Raw genomic sequence first — 12,059 nt, 5'->3', positions numbered from 1 at the left:
CGCTCGAAGGGACCTGCCTGGGATCGGCCGGTCGGGGCGGCGGATCCCGCTCCCCTCTCCCGCACCGCCGGCCCCTCCGGGGGAAATTCCGCGGAGAGGAGTTGATTTGGCAAACTTTGGCGGAGGGAGCTGGCAGCCCAGCCGAGCCCCTGCCCCGTCCCGCCGGCTCGCCCCCAGCCCCAACAATGCGCGCTTTGATGAGCGCTGAGAGACCCGCCAGCGGGGGGTTAGGGCGATGTGTACCGGCCCTCCGCGCAGCCGATCGCTACCGGGGGTGTCAAGAGATGAGGCAGATACACCAAAATCGGGATATTTTCCCCTCCTTTTGCGTTTTTTTCTTTTATTCCTTTTTTTTCCCACAATATATATATTTTTTGACACAAACTAGCTAAATCCTCTTCCGCAGCAAGCGCGGCGAAGACCCTTTCTGCTCCCTCCCGGGGTGCTCGCAGAGCTGCCCGGGGCAGGAGCCGCCACGTCGCAGCGATGCGGGTCCCCGGTGCTGTCCCTCGGGGCTCCCCGGGCCCCCGGCACCCCGCCCGGTCAGGCGGGCCGCCCGCGGGGCACCGCGGCCCCAAAGACCGGGGGCACCAGCCTCACACCTGCGGCGGGGTGGGGGTTTTGTTCGTTTGCAAGAACTCACTCGAGGAAAGTATTGAAAAGACAGACCTGATCACTGAAATTCCCCGACACAGAAATCCAGGCTCAGTGACTCGGGGTTGCCAGCCCTGCCTGCAGCCGTGGGAAGCGGCTGATGAATCCCTGTTGACCTGTGAGCCTCTTTCTCCTCGAGTGGGTGGAAATTCTTGATTTTTTTTTTTTTGGTAGTTCTACCTTTCCCGGCTTGTTTGTTTATTTTACAACTTTACTTTTCCCTGCTGACATCACCTGGCGGGGGGAGAACCGCGCAGGCTGGATGCCGCCCGTGGGAGCGCGGGGGGAGCGGGGGTCGCCGGGCCTCTCCCGGCCGGCAGGCGCGGCCCCGCGGCGTGCCAAGGGTTAACCGCGCCCGCTCCGGAGCTCTACGCAGCGATAGATGAAACTGTCGCGACTTCCCCCCAAAACCGTCAACGGCAGAGAGAGCTCCCGAAGCCCTGGGCTGCAGCGGGCCGGGCCGGGCCGAGCCGGGCTGGGGCGGGGGCGGGGTAGGCTGGGGCGGCTGCCACTCCCCCCCTAATGAGCTCATTTCCATGTCTGCGCCTCCCGCAACTGTGAGAAAATCTGCCGGGACATCCAGCGTGCCGATGCGGCCTGGGCTGCCCCGGTCTCCCCGGTGACAGCGCCCGCCCGGGAGAGCCGTGCCGGCTGCGGGGGGGGGAACTAGATAAATAAAATAAAATAAAACTTCTCCCGGGCCCGATACCTCACAGGTTTCCGCGGGTGGGAGTGGGGGGGGAACTCCACGCCCACGCGTGTCTTTCGTGGGGCCGGGCTCCCTGAACAGCCGCCTGGAGCCGGGGGGGGGGGGGGGGAGGGTGCAAAAGTGCCCGAGGACGGTCCGGGAGGGGGAAGGGAGCGCGGAACAGCCCCACACTTATCAATAACAAGATGTATAAATATCAAAGTGAAGGAGCCCGAGTAAGTCTTTCTAGAAGCGAGGAGGAAGCTTAAGCAGCTTTCTTTAATGGTGATTTGTAGCTCTGTAAGGGGCACGGATAGCAAATACCCTGCAGGTGCATGTTGTAACACTGCCATCCGGACTTTAATGTAGATTACTCTCCAACTCGTTTGATCGGTCCTTTGAAACCCTTTACAATTGCCTGTGACGAACCGCCAGTCTCAGGTTTTTTTTCTTTGAATAATGCCTTAAGGGTAAGTCCTCGGGGCTTTTAAAGATCTCCAGCACATTTGAAAAAAAAATCACGTTAGATTTTTACTTTAGAGCGTGGGTCCATGTCTCTCAACTTGGGGCTGTTAACAGGCATCTTTTAAATCATTAATCATCTAATAACCGCCAACTTTACTCTAGAAGGGAGGTACGGGGCTCTTCTAAAGCCCTCCAAACATTTCTATTGCTTTTGGGATCATCCTGGTTAAAACTTAGGAGGCAAACACCCTATCCCTCCTGCTGAAGCCCTGGAGCTGGTGCATCTCCGGTGTTTATGGACTCTGCTGGGTAGGTAAATCTGTGCTGAAGGCCTTTCCTCTGGCCACCGAGAAACCCCCGGCGTGGGTTTAGAGAGCAAACCCGAAGGGTGATGCAGGGAATAAGCCCGGTCGGAGGGCGGGAGGGCCGGTGGGGGGGGCTCGGGGTGCCCTCCCCGCTCCCCCGCCGACCCTCCTGTACCCCGGCCCTGCCCTGGGCCCTCCGCCCGCTGCTGTGTCGGTGCCGCCTAGCAAACAGTGAGAATTTTTTTGGGGAAAAAAAAGAAGACAAGGCGAGAGGACGCAATAAATCCCGCAGATGTTTCCACTCTCTCCGCAATAACGTTTAACCTTTAATATGTATTCGTTACTATTAATTCAAAAAAATAATTACTGAACTTTTGGCCCTTCAACTTCCACAAGCGGCGCTTTGTTTCTCTAAAATAAACTTGGGAGAAGCAATCCCTCCGTATCAAACTAGGGATTTGAATTAAAGGCCCATTTGGGACACTTGAGACTACAAAGGGTTACACATAAATAAATGCCACATTTGCCTATTGCAAAAGTTTTCTCTGTCCTTTCTCAGTCACAACAGGGGAGGAAAAAGCCGTCGTTTATTATCTAGCGCTGGGCAGGAGCAGCCCCTCCAGAATGTGCTCTTAGATTTGGCCGGCAGAAGAGGGACTTTTTTTTTTTTTTTTCTTCCCCTCAACAGCAGCTCCTTTTGTTCTCCAGATCTCTTTCCCAATTTCAAGCTTCACTTGCAGGTCCTAAGTTTGTTTGTTAATGACGCTATTACCATCTGGCTCGTCCTACTTTCCAAAAGATATAAATCTCCCCAGTTTCATTGCCTACATTATCATTTAAGTGCCACCATAGCTGGAAGAAAAATATGCTTTCAAGGCTGCAAATTCTCTTGCACGGAGTAACTTCGCCGGGCGCGGAGCTGCCGCCCGCCCCGCCGGGCTGCGGGCCGCCTGGCAGGGATGGCTCCAAATGGATTTCACCTTGCAGCGATGCTGGGAGAGGGAGAGGCAGCACGATTTAAGTTTTCCACCAGCAACTTAAGTGAACCTCCCCCCCTCCGCCCTTTTTGTGGCTGTTTAATGCATCTGGCTACTTTGAACCGTTATCTTCAGCGGGGAGAGGGATGCCCGCCCGCACGGCGGGGAGAGGGCAGGATGGGTCCTGCCCCTGGCAGGCTCCTGTTTTCCCTTACCCAGCGTGAACCCCCATCTCTCTGCCATAAGTACGTATTCCGTACGTGTGAATAAACCTTTCCCGCAGGCGTCGCACAGTAAAGGGAAGAAAAGTTTGGGCTCCTCTTAGTGCAAAGCGGTTGCAGATTCGTGTGCGTTTAAGCATAAAGGGACGGGGGGAGGGCGAGAAGGGATGGGGGAGGGAGTTGGGTCGGTTTGTGTATGGGCTCCACAATGACTCTATTTATTCGCTGCAACCAGCCTGGGCAGATTGAATAGGCGAGAGAGAGACACTCAGCCTTCCCAACGCGTGGGCTTTGTGGGATCTAGTCCCCACTAGCAGATTTCGACTGCTAATTTCCCATTCTGCGGGGCTCTTCTGCGAGGAGACACGGCCGTGCCCATCAGCTCCATCTCCCCCAAACACTGCCTGTGTTTCCAGTCCTTAACCTCTCCGCGTAGAAGTTTAGCCAGGGGAGAAGTTTAAACCTTCATCGTTTCTTTGCTGGGTGTCCAGCAACGTCGCTGCAGAAAAGAACATTTTATTCGAGTATGTGTATATGCATGCACACACGTACGCACAATATTGTCAAGCGAGGGAAGAGGTACTCCTTTAATATGGGAAAGAAACCCAGGGCTTTTTTTTTTCCCGAGTGATCTAATTGTTATAAATAATTACGGATGAAAAGAAAACTCGCTTATTATGCACTTCTAATACTGTGACTGCATAGGAGAGAAAGGGGGCCAAAGCAGTGATTAATTAATACCACACTGGCGTAGCTGTTTTCTCGCGAAAGGCCTCTTCCCCCCTTGCCGCTGCTGAGTTATCATTCCGGCTCGAGTCCTGTGTAGCCAGGAAGGGATCTTGTTTATAAATTTATATGACGACCTTTCCTTTGTGTTTGCTCTAAAGTTGATATGGACAAATTGCAGAGGTATACAATTTAAGTAGATGCACTTTTAATCACCGATCATTAAAATGGTTATGTTAAATATACTCAATTACATGCATGACTTCACCCTAACAGTACTTTCTATTCTCCCAGCTGCTCACGTATTCCTTAACTATAGTCAGCAGAAGAAACTCGATTATGCTGAATCCATACATTTCTATGGATTTCATCAGCCTAATTAATGCTTCAGTGTGGTCCATGTGTCTGAATGGTCCCTTTGCTATTACTTGGGTAAGGAGGCAGTGCTGGAATGCAGAGGGTCTTTCTTTCAAAGATACCCATGGGGGTCACTCTAGGACTCTAATGGCAAAGGTAGCAAGTGTTAAATAGCAGAAACATGCAGAGAAAGGGAAGGCAGTGATGTAAAAGGGACATTGATACTGTAGGTATGCCCAACAGGTCAGTGATGATAATTAAAACGCTTAAAGAAGAAAAGGTAAATGGAAAGCTTCCACAAATCGCAGCGTGCCTGGTTAAAAGCAAACAAATCAGCCCACAGAAACGCACCTTGCTGATCCTGGCGGGGGGGCGGGGGGGGGAAGTTGACAGCAGATGTTTAGCCTAAATAACTACCAGGGCAGCCTCTTCGAGCACCGCGTTTGACCACCCCGTCTCTTCTCTAGTTTTCTCGTTGTCGAAACGCAAGATGTCAGGGAGAGGGTGCCCGGCGGGACAGAGCCGGGTGCTCCCACCCTGCCGCCCCCGGTGTCCCCCGCCGTCCGGGCACCACCGGAGGGGTCCTGCAGTCCCCCGGGCCAGTACAGATACACAGGGAGCTGGTAGAAGTAGCTCTTCCCCTCCTCTCCCCAGCTTTCTTCCGAAATGAAGAAGCGATTAAAATAAATGGGATGCGTTGCAGCTTTAGCACACACAGCCAATGGCTGCTTTTACAATGCATCTTCCCATCTCAGCATTTAGTGGGATCTAAAAGGCAAGAGCGCTTCCTGCTTTTTAAGCAACATTTTAATCAATGAGAAATGCATCGAGATGTATTTATTTTTTTGTTCCCACCTGTTGTGGTAGACGACCATCTGATCACACTTTTCTCTGGCTGCTGGGAGAGGTGAGGGGAAATTAGAGATCTTTCTTGTCACCCGCTGCACTGCCAAAAAGGTGGTGATGGAGTCCGCATCTCTTCCCTGTTCTTCCACGGTGCGCTCTGCAGCTCAATTGTCCTAACTTCGAGGCAGTGCCTTGCTGCAGCCTTCATCCTTCAAGTGGAGAGAGAAAGCAGGGAAGATTTCAGATCTATAACCAAATTATAACCTAGGAACTTTATGCTTGTCATGCTAATTTAATGACTTTTATAGTAAGTGTAGACTTTCTGTCTTTTGAAATTAGCTCTTCAAAACGCTTTGTGTAATGACAGACACTAGACATAAGAGACAAATGCACAAGCAATAGCTGGATAATAATCTGGCAAACACCGCTCCATTTAATATTAAAATGGAGAACAAAGTGCATTAAATCTCAGCAGAGTTGTACATCGTTGTCCGATGCCAGTGGTCCACACCTGGGCTCCAGAGTGACCAGAAAGGAGGGTGTCCTCTAACAGCCCCTGTGCCTGGGTTCACCTGGAAAATGAGCAGATACCAGATGTTGGGTACAAAAGTGTTTCACGCAGTGCAGTGCCCCTTTGCTTTCTGGTGGTGCTTACACATGTCTGAGTACTGTAAATATCCTGATTTCCACAGGCTGGTTCTGCTGGGCCTGGCCTCTTGCTCAGTTCCTGGCGGGAGGATGTATACGCTGCGCTCACACGTATGGCTCTGAACGTATACATCCCCGCCATCCTTAAGAGCACGTCTGTGCTCCCATGTTTTGCGTGGTCTAGAAATCTGTCCAAGAGATGGTCTTGATAACAAAGGGTGGGGTAAACCCAAAGCTGAAGGTGTATCACAATTTGGGTGACTCACTCATTACCTATAATTGTAAATAAGGTAAGTTCACACGACGATCGAGTAACGAGGGAACAAGAGGCCTATTTTAATCAGGTGGTTATCTCTCCTTGGTGGAGATCAGAGCTCCATCGCTCCTGGCCTTCCCATTGTGTCCCCCCTGCTGGAAATGACAGCTTCTTCGGAAATAAGCAACTTGGTCCCTGGATGGGATTTCAGCTCTTTTGCACTACACATGTACCAATTGTCATTTTACAGCTCCAGCGAAACCTCTAAATTATATAAGTGTATAAACTCGGCCTCATTAAATCCCCCCTTTTGGATAGCCTCGAGGCTGGAGAGTATATTACTGTAAGCCAGAGGAGACTTAAATGATATCCAAATGGGGATTGAAACGTCGTGGTACTTAAGCACACTCCTTGTCTCAGCTACAGAGGTTTCATTTTTCCCCTTTCGAGTGTTATAATATTACAAAAGCAACAGTTTCCTTATGTCAAATCAAACTATCTGAAATCCTGTTTCTTGATTCAGCCTACGGGTCCCTTTGTGGTGGGGACAAAAAGACAAAGATATGATCAAACACCATAGCCTGCCCAAAGAGAAATTTATCGTTCATCTGAGAGAGCATCCTAATTCGAAGCTGAACCCCTCCCCTACCAGAAAGCACCTGAACATGCTGTCCAAGTTGTTTTCTTGCGCCTGTACCCGTGTGCGCCGAGAAATCGGGGGGTGCAGAAGGACGGGGGGCCGAGGGCAGCGCAACTCAGGGCACGCCCTGCCCTGCCCACAGGTTGCTTTTTCCACCCAAGCCGCTATAAAAACAAACATTTCGGTGGGAAATCTGTGCCTACGCGGGCTGCCGCTGCTTCCACCGCCCCCTCCCACTCGCCCGCACCGTGCGGCGCCAGGCCCAGGGCCGGGCCGGGGGGGGGGGCTGCCCGGGGTCCCTCCCCGACCCCCCAGCGGGGCACCCCGAAACGGCTGAGCTGAGCCCCCCCCCTTCAGCACGGCGCTGCCGGCTCCGGCGAGAGGGGCACGGCCGCTGCGGGCATCGCCCTGCAGAGCCCGGCGCGAAGCCCCCCCCAAAGTTGGTTTGCCGGGAGGGGGGTGGCCTTCTCCCCTTTTCCAGCCCTAGCAGGAGGGTCAGTGGTTTAACCAGGCGTCACCAGGGCTTCGTTTTATTCCCGGCCCACTGAAGCGTGTGGCTTTTAGTGACTGATGGCCGCTGTGGCTGGCCGCGGCACAGTTGCTCTCACGGTGCGTGCTCCAGATGGGCACGTCCCGCAGGCTCGGGGCGGGGGGGCACGGTCGCTTTGGAAAGGCCACCGAGACACTGAGATTTGTTCTGGGTCAAGCCTCCCCAAACGCCAAAGTTGGGAAACAACTTTCGCAGCGTGTGTCGGGGAGGGAGGAGGGAGGGAAGGAGGGAGGGAGGGAGGGAGCGGCGGCAGGGCGGCAGCGGGTGCCGCGGTGCGGGGCGCCGGGGCTGGGGGGGTCGCCGGCCCCGCCGCCCCCCGCCCGGCCCAGCGCATCGCCCCCGTCCCTCCGCTCGGCTCTTCCTCCCCGAGCCCCGGACGCGCAGACAGCACGTTTCCAAACTTTGAAATGCCAAATCACGTTATTGCGGTGGCAGGAGGCTGCTTGCGGATCTGTGACAGCTGAGTTTTCCCTATCGATTATGTGACACTGCAGTTCATTTACACAGCTCAAAAGCTTAAAGACACTGGAGGAGCCCCCGGTTGAACCCGAAATCCTAACAGAAAGTGAATCAACTTTCTGGCCGGTGTTTAAACTGATAGATCAGAACTTAATTCGGAGAGACAGAAAGGGAGAGAAACGACAGCACGGATTTATCTTGCCCAGCGTCCTTCGCTGAAACTTTAGAAACTGCGGCGTGGAAAATCCAGGGCCAAAATGCTAATTAGAAGCAGCGCGTTTGGTGTCCAGATATGTTATGTATTTTAGAAAGCAGATTACAGCGCTTGGGGGGTTGTGCGGGTGCATGAAATACGTGCGTGGGCCGAGGCTGCCGGCGGCTGCAGGCTGCCAGCCGGGCTCCGGGGCGTCCCTGGCCGCAGGGGCCGGGCGGCAGGGAGGGGTTGGGGAAGGGGAAGGGGAAAGGGGGGGCATTTTCCTCTCTCACGCGGGGACGGGACCGGCCCCCTTATGCTGCCGGGTCCTTCCCTTGGCTTCTTTAACTTGGGGCTTTCCAGGAGCCAGCCCAGCTCCCGGGCCCTGCTGCTCCCTCCCCCGTCCTCGCCGAGGTTTCATTACTTGCTGTTAGAGCCTGGAAACAATAAAGGATGTGGGACTGGGCTTTTATTGATTATTTGTCACCCTGTATTTGTCAGTTTCAATAACTTTTCCTGAAGTTTTACTTACGGGCACTTGAGCTTTCGGATTAGGCCAGCTCTGCGGATTGCAGTGAGGGGTAATTATCCGCTGGCCTGCTTCCCTGCAGCCGGAGAGAAAAGAGCATTAACGTATGGAATGGGCAGGATCCGGCTTGAGGCCCCCCCCTAAAGCGCTGCCCGGGCGAGAGGCGGGAGCAGCCGGGAGCTGACCGCGGCCCTGCCAGCTGCCCCCCCCCCGCCGCCGGCCCCCCCCCGCCGCCCCCAGCCCCGCTCTCCCTGCGCGGGGTGCGACGAGCCCGCGGCCGCTCTCTGCCTCCCGGCTGCTCGGGGCGGGGGGGCTCGGCCAGGGCCCCAAAGTCGTCGTCCCCCCTCCCCCGGTTTCGGAGGCGAGAGCTCAACCCTCGAGAGACGGCCCAGCTCCCGGGGCGGGGAGCGGGGGGGGGTGGGGTGGTGTGACACGCGGGACCCACGACGCTGGGGCCCTAACCGGGGCTTTCGGCAGCGGCCAAATCCCCGGGATTCAATTAAAAAGCTGGCTCGCGCCGCTGGCGGGGAGGCGAAGCCGGGGGATTTGTATTATGAAGATCGACTCTTCAAAACTGCCCGCCTGGCAGCCCGGCCGCGCTCCCGCCGGCGGAGGGGACCCGCCTGCCCCGGGCTCCCCGGCCGGAGCCCCGGTGGCGGGGGGTGCGTGGGGCCGGCCCCCACGGGCGGCGGGGAGAGGCGCCACGGAGGGGGCTGCGGGGACCTGCCGGGCGGGGGGGGGGGCCGGCCCCCGCGTCTCTGTCAGCCTTTTCGGGCGTGGGGGTGTCAAACCTTCCTCGAGAGAAAAGACCTTATCTCTGGCCATCTTCCTCCTGTAATAACTTTCCTACGTCTCCCAAGCGATGCACGCTGCTCCATACGTGCTCCAGCTATGCTCATTTGTAAGCACACTAAAGGCAAGCTAGCATAATCGTTCCCCGGGCTGGCAGGGTGCCTATCGTGTACAGTATAGCGTTTGATGTACTGTATCTCATACCACTGCAAGCTAAGAGACAGGCGAACACAGAGTGCCCAGTTACACAGGATTTAATTACAGCGGAATGCATTCTCCATGCTGATTAGGAGAAAAATCAATCGGGGGCTTATTTGCCACAATGGACCAATAAAAAAACAATTTATTAGAGCAATAATCTCAGCCCCAAATGGTCTAAATATTATTGTTTCCATTGCATTGAGGGAATTCAGACTGAAAGTGTTACATCAGGGAGAGCATCAGGGAGTCCTTCTCCAGGAATTCAGTAAGAGTTTCTAACCTCTTTCCAGGGGCTCCCTTGCCGGCTCAGAGACCTTTGAACCAGGGGGTCGAGTTCCCCCGTTTCAGGTCCAGGTGTCTGGGTTGCTGTAGTACCTACAAGGCAAGATGCTCTGTGGCCCGCAGCTGCCTATGCTAAGAGGCAAACATAGCGTACAGCTTCCCACTAGGTCTTAAAGATTTCCTGCTTTCCAGTGATTTATATGTGAAATTCCTAGAAGAGGGGAGGCCACACAAAAGATCCCCAAGCCACAGGCTGAGATAAATGCCTTGTTGTAATATCATTAGAAAAACACCATGCGATGTGCCAAAAAATCCTCTCGGAGGGATGAGGGAGAAAGGCATTCCCTCGGGAGGGTGCTGAGCACCAGGACTGGGCTGGGGCATGTGGGGAGGATGGGGGACCACAGTGCCCTCGCTTCCCCTTTCCCACGTGAAATCGCTCCCTTCTTCTCACGACAGACTCGCAGTTTGCAGGGTGCTCCTCTGGGAAGTCAGTGGGAGGCTGGAGGGTGCGCGGGCGATGCAGCGCCGGTGGGCCAGGTCACGCCGGGAATTGCGGGGTCCCCCAGAGCTTAAAGTCTGTGACTCAGGAGATGCTGATTTTGCTTTACCGCTTTCTGTAACTCCAGTCATCTCTGTCCCAAACCGGAGAGGACCTCATTTCCTGCTCAGTGCTCTGCCAACCACAAGGTCTTTTCAGAAGGCTGCCAGGGGTGCCTGGCTGCGGGAAGGACAGTCAGTGTTTGTCACTAGGGAATGAGCTGGCATCATAGCTCTAATCTGAGTCAACAACCTGGCTAGCCCTGAGCATGACTTCATAAATCATGCTATCTAATTGAAAGGCACATGCTTATATATACAGTGTTGTTCAAAAAGGATGCAAAAAATAAAATAAAATGCAACAAACGCTTCTTTTCTTCCCACTAGCCTATTAATCAGTCACCTGATTGTTTCACTTTACATCACGCAGAAAAAAAGAGGGAAAACATAAAACCATCTCGTATAGCCATACCAAAAACACAAATGGAAAAATTCACCTCTTAATGAGAGGCTTAGCCTTTTTCTACCACATCTCTAATAACAGGAAAACAATCTTTAAGTGTTTTTAATTTAAATTGTTTTCATGTTTAATTCAAAATTGCTAAATAACGTTATCATGTGTCTATGTATCTATTTAGCATCGAGGTGTATGATATTTCAAAGCAATTGAACCAGTTTTGAAAGGAGAAAGAGGCCTTCACCATGCCTGTATTCACTTTTTAAAATGTTGGTTAATATACATACGCTGGCCTGCCTTTTTCTTATCCTTCCAGCAGAAATGAAAAATAAATCTGGGACAAAAGATCGGTTATGTGCTTTTTGCTTTTCACACCCAAATCTCCTGCTTTATTTTTTCACCCATAGGATCTGTGGGATCTCCCCCTGTGAGAGGCAACTCAGCAGCTCCGTCCCCTCTGCCATCTCAGCACTGCCAGCGGAGAAGCCCAGGAGGAGCGCAGAGCAGTGGCTGAGCAGCAATTTGAATATTCATATTTAACTCTTCAAACAAGAGAAGATACTTCAAAACCATGTGTGAGACAAAAATGACATTAAACTTTCAATCATTAAACCTCTGTTTAGCTGTACTCCCGAAATGAGCAGTTCATAACAAACGGGGAATTCTGATTGACAGTTTGCCATCAGGAACCCTTAAGTAGGATTTTTCCAGCTATAACACAGTGTACTCTTCAGTGCTCCCTTTTGCAAGATGCTATTTCAAGTGTAGAAGCACGAGGAAAATTTACATAAAAGCCTCATATATAATATGTGATTGCTCTGAAATTAAGAAGCACCAGTTTCCCCTTATTGTTTTAGAAATGAAGACTGCACTTTGTTTTCTTGTTTACTTAGTGCGCTCTCTGATCCCTTGATGTGTTTCAAGCGTTTTCTGTCAGCATCACAAGACCTTGCTTACCAGGTAAATTTTATGTGTAAAATGACTGGTGTTCAAAGTGCCTGAAAAAAACAACAGTAACGATGTCTGACAACTTTTCTTTTTTTTTTTTTCTCTTAAATAATATTTCATGGTACATTAAATGGGTTATGCAGTCTCTTCTTAAGAGACCAAAGCAAAATATTGCCGCATACTTAATGTTTCATCAGGCAGCTAGTTTTTAAAAGGAAAAAAGCCGAAGGCAGCACGGAATCCTTCCCTGACCCTTTTCTCAGTTTGTTCTGAATTTTATAAGGAACAGTAATAATTTGGAGACAGACACAGAAAGAAAAATAAA

The 12,059-nt window shown here is 52.5% G+C and overlaps 2 long non-coding RNA genes across 3 annotated transcripts in view; one reads left to right on the top strand and one right to left on the bottom strand.

The window, feature by feature from the left end:
• LOC128148948 (uncharacterized) overlaps positions 1-12,059 on the top strand; it is a 309,803-nt gene that overhangs the window by 284,530 nt on the left and 13,214 nt on the right. For both annotated transcript variants that reach the window (XR_008237474.1, XR_008237475.1), the window contains one exon: positions 11,194-11,746. This is a non-coding gene — a long non-coding RNA (uncharacterized LOC128148948). The remainder of the gene's footprint in view (positions 1-11,193; positions 11,747-12,059) is intronic.
• Positions 3,721-6,145, bottom strand: LOC128148949 (uncharacterized). Its single transcript, XR_008237476.1, has 3 exons — positions 5,895-6,145; positions 5,249-5,448; positions 3,721-3,809 (listed from the first exon to the last, which is right to left on the bottom strand). It is a non-coding gene; the product is annotated as an uncharacterized LOC128148949 (long non-coding RNA).

Source organism: Harpia harpyja, chromosome 12 (genome assembly GCF_026419915.1).
Source record: "Harpia harpyja isolate bHarHar1 chromosome 12, bHarHar1 primary haplotype, whole genome shotgun sequence".
Taxonomy (NCBI): Eukaryota; Metazoa; Chordata; class Aves; order Accipitriformes; family Accipitridae; genus Harpia; species Harpia harpyja.
This window is presented reverse-complemented; position numbering and strand designations above follow the sequence as displayed.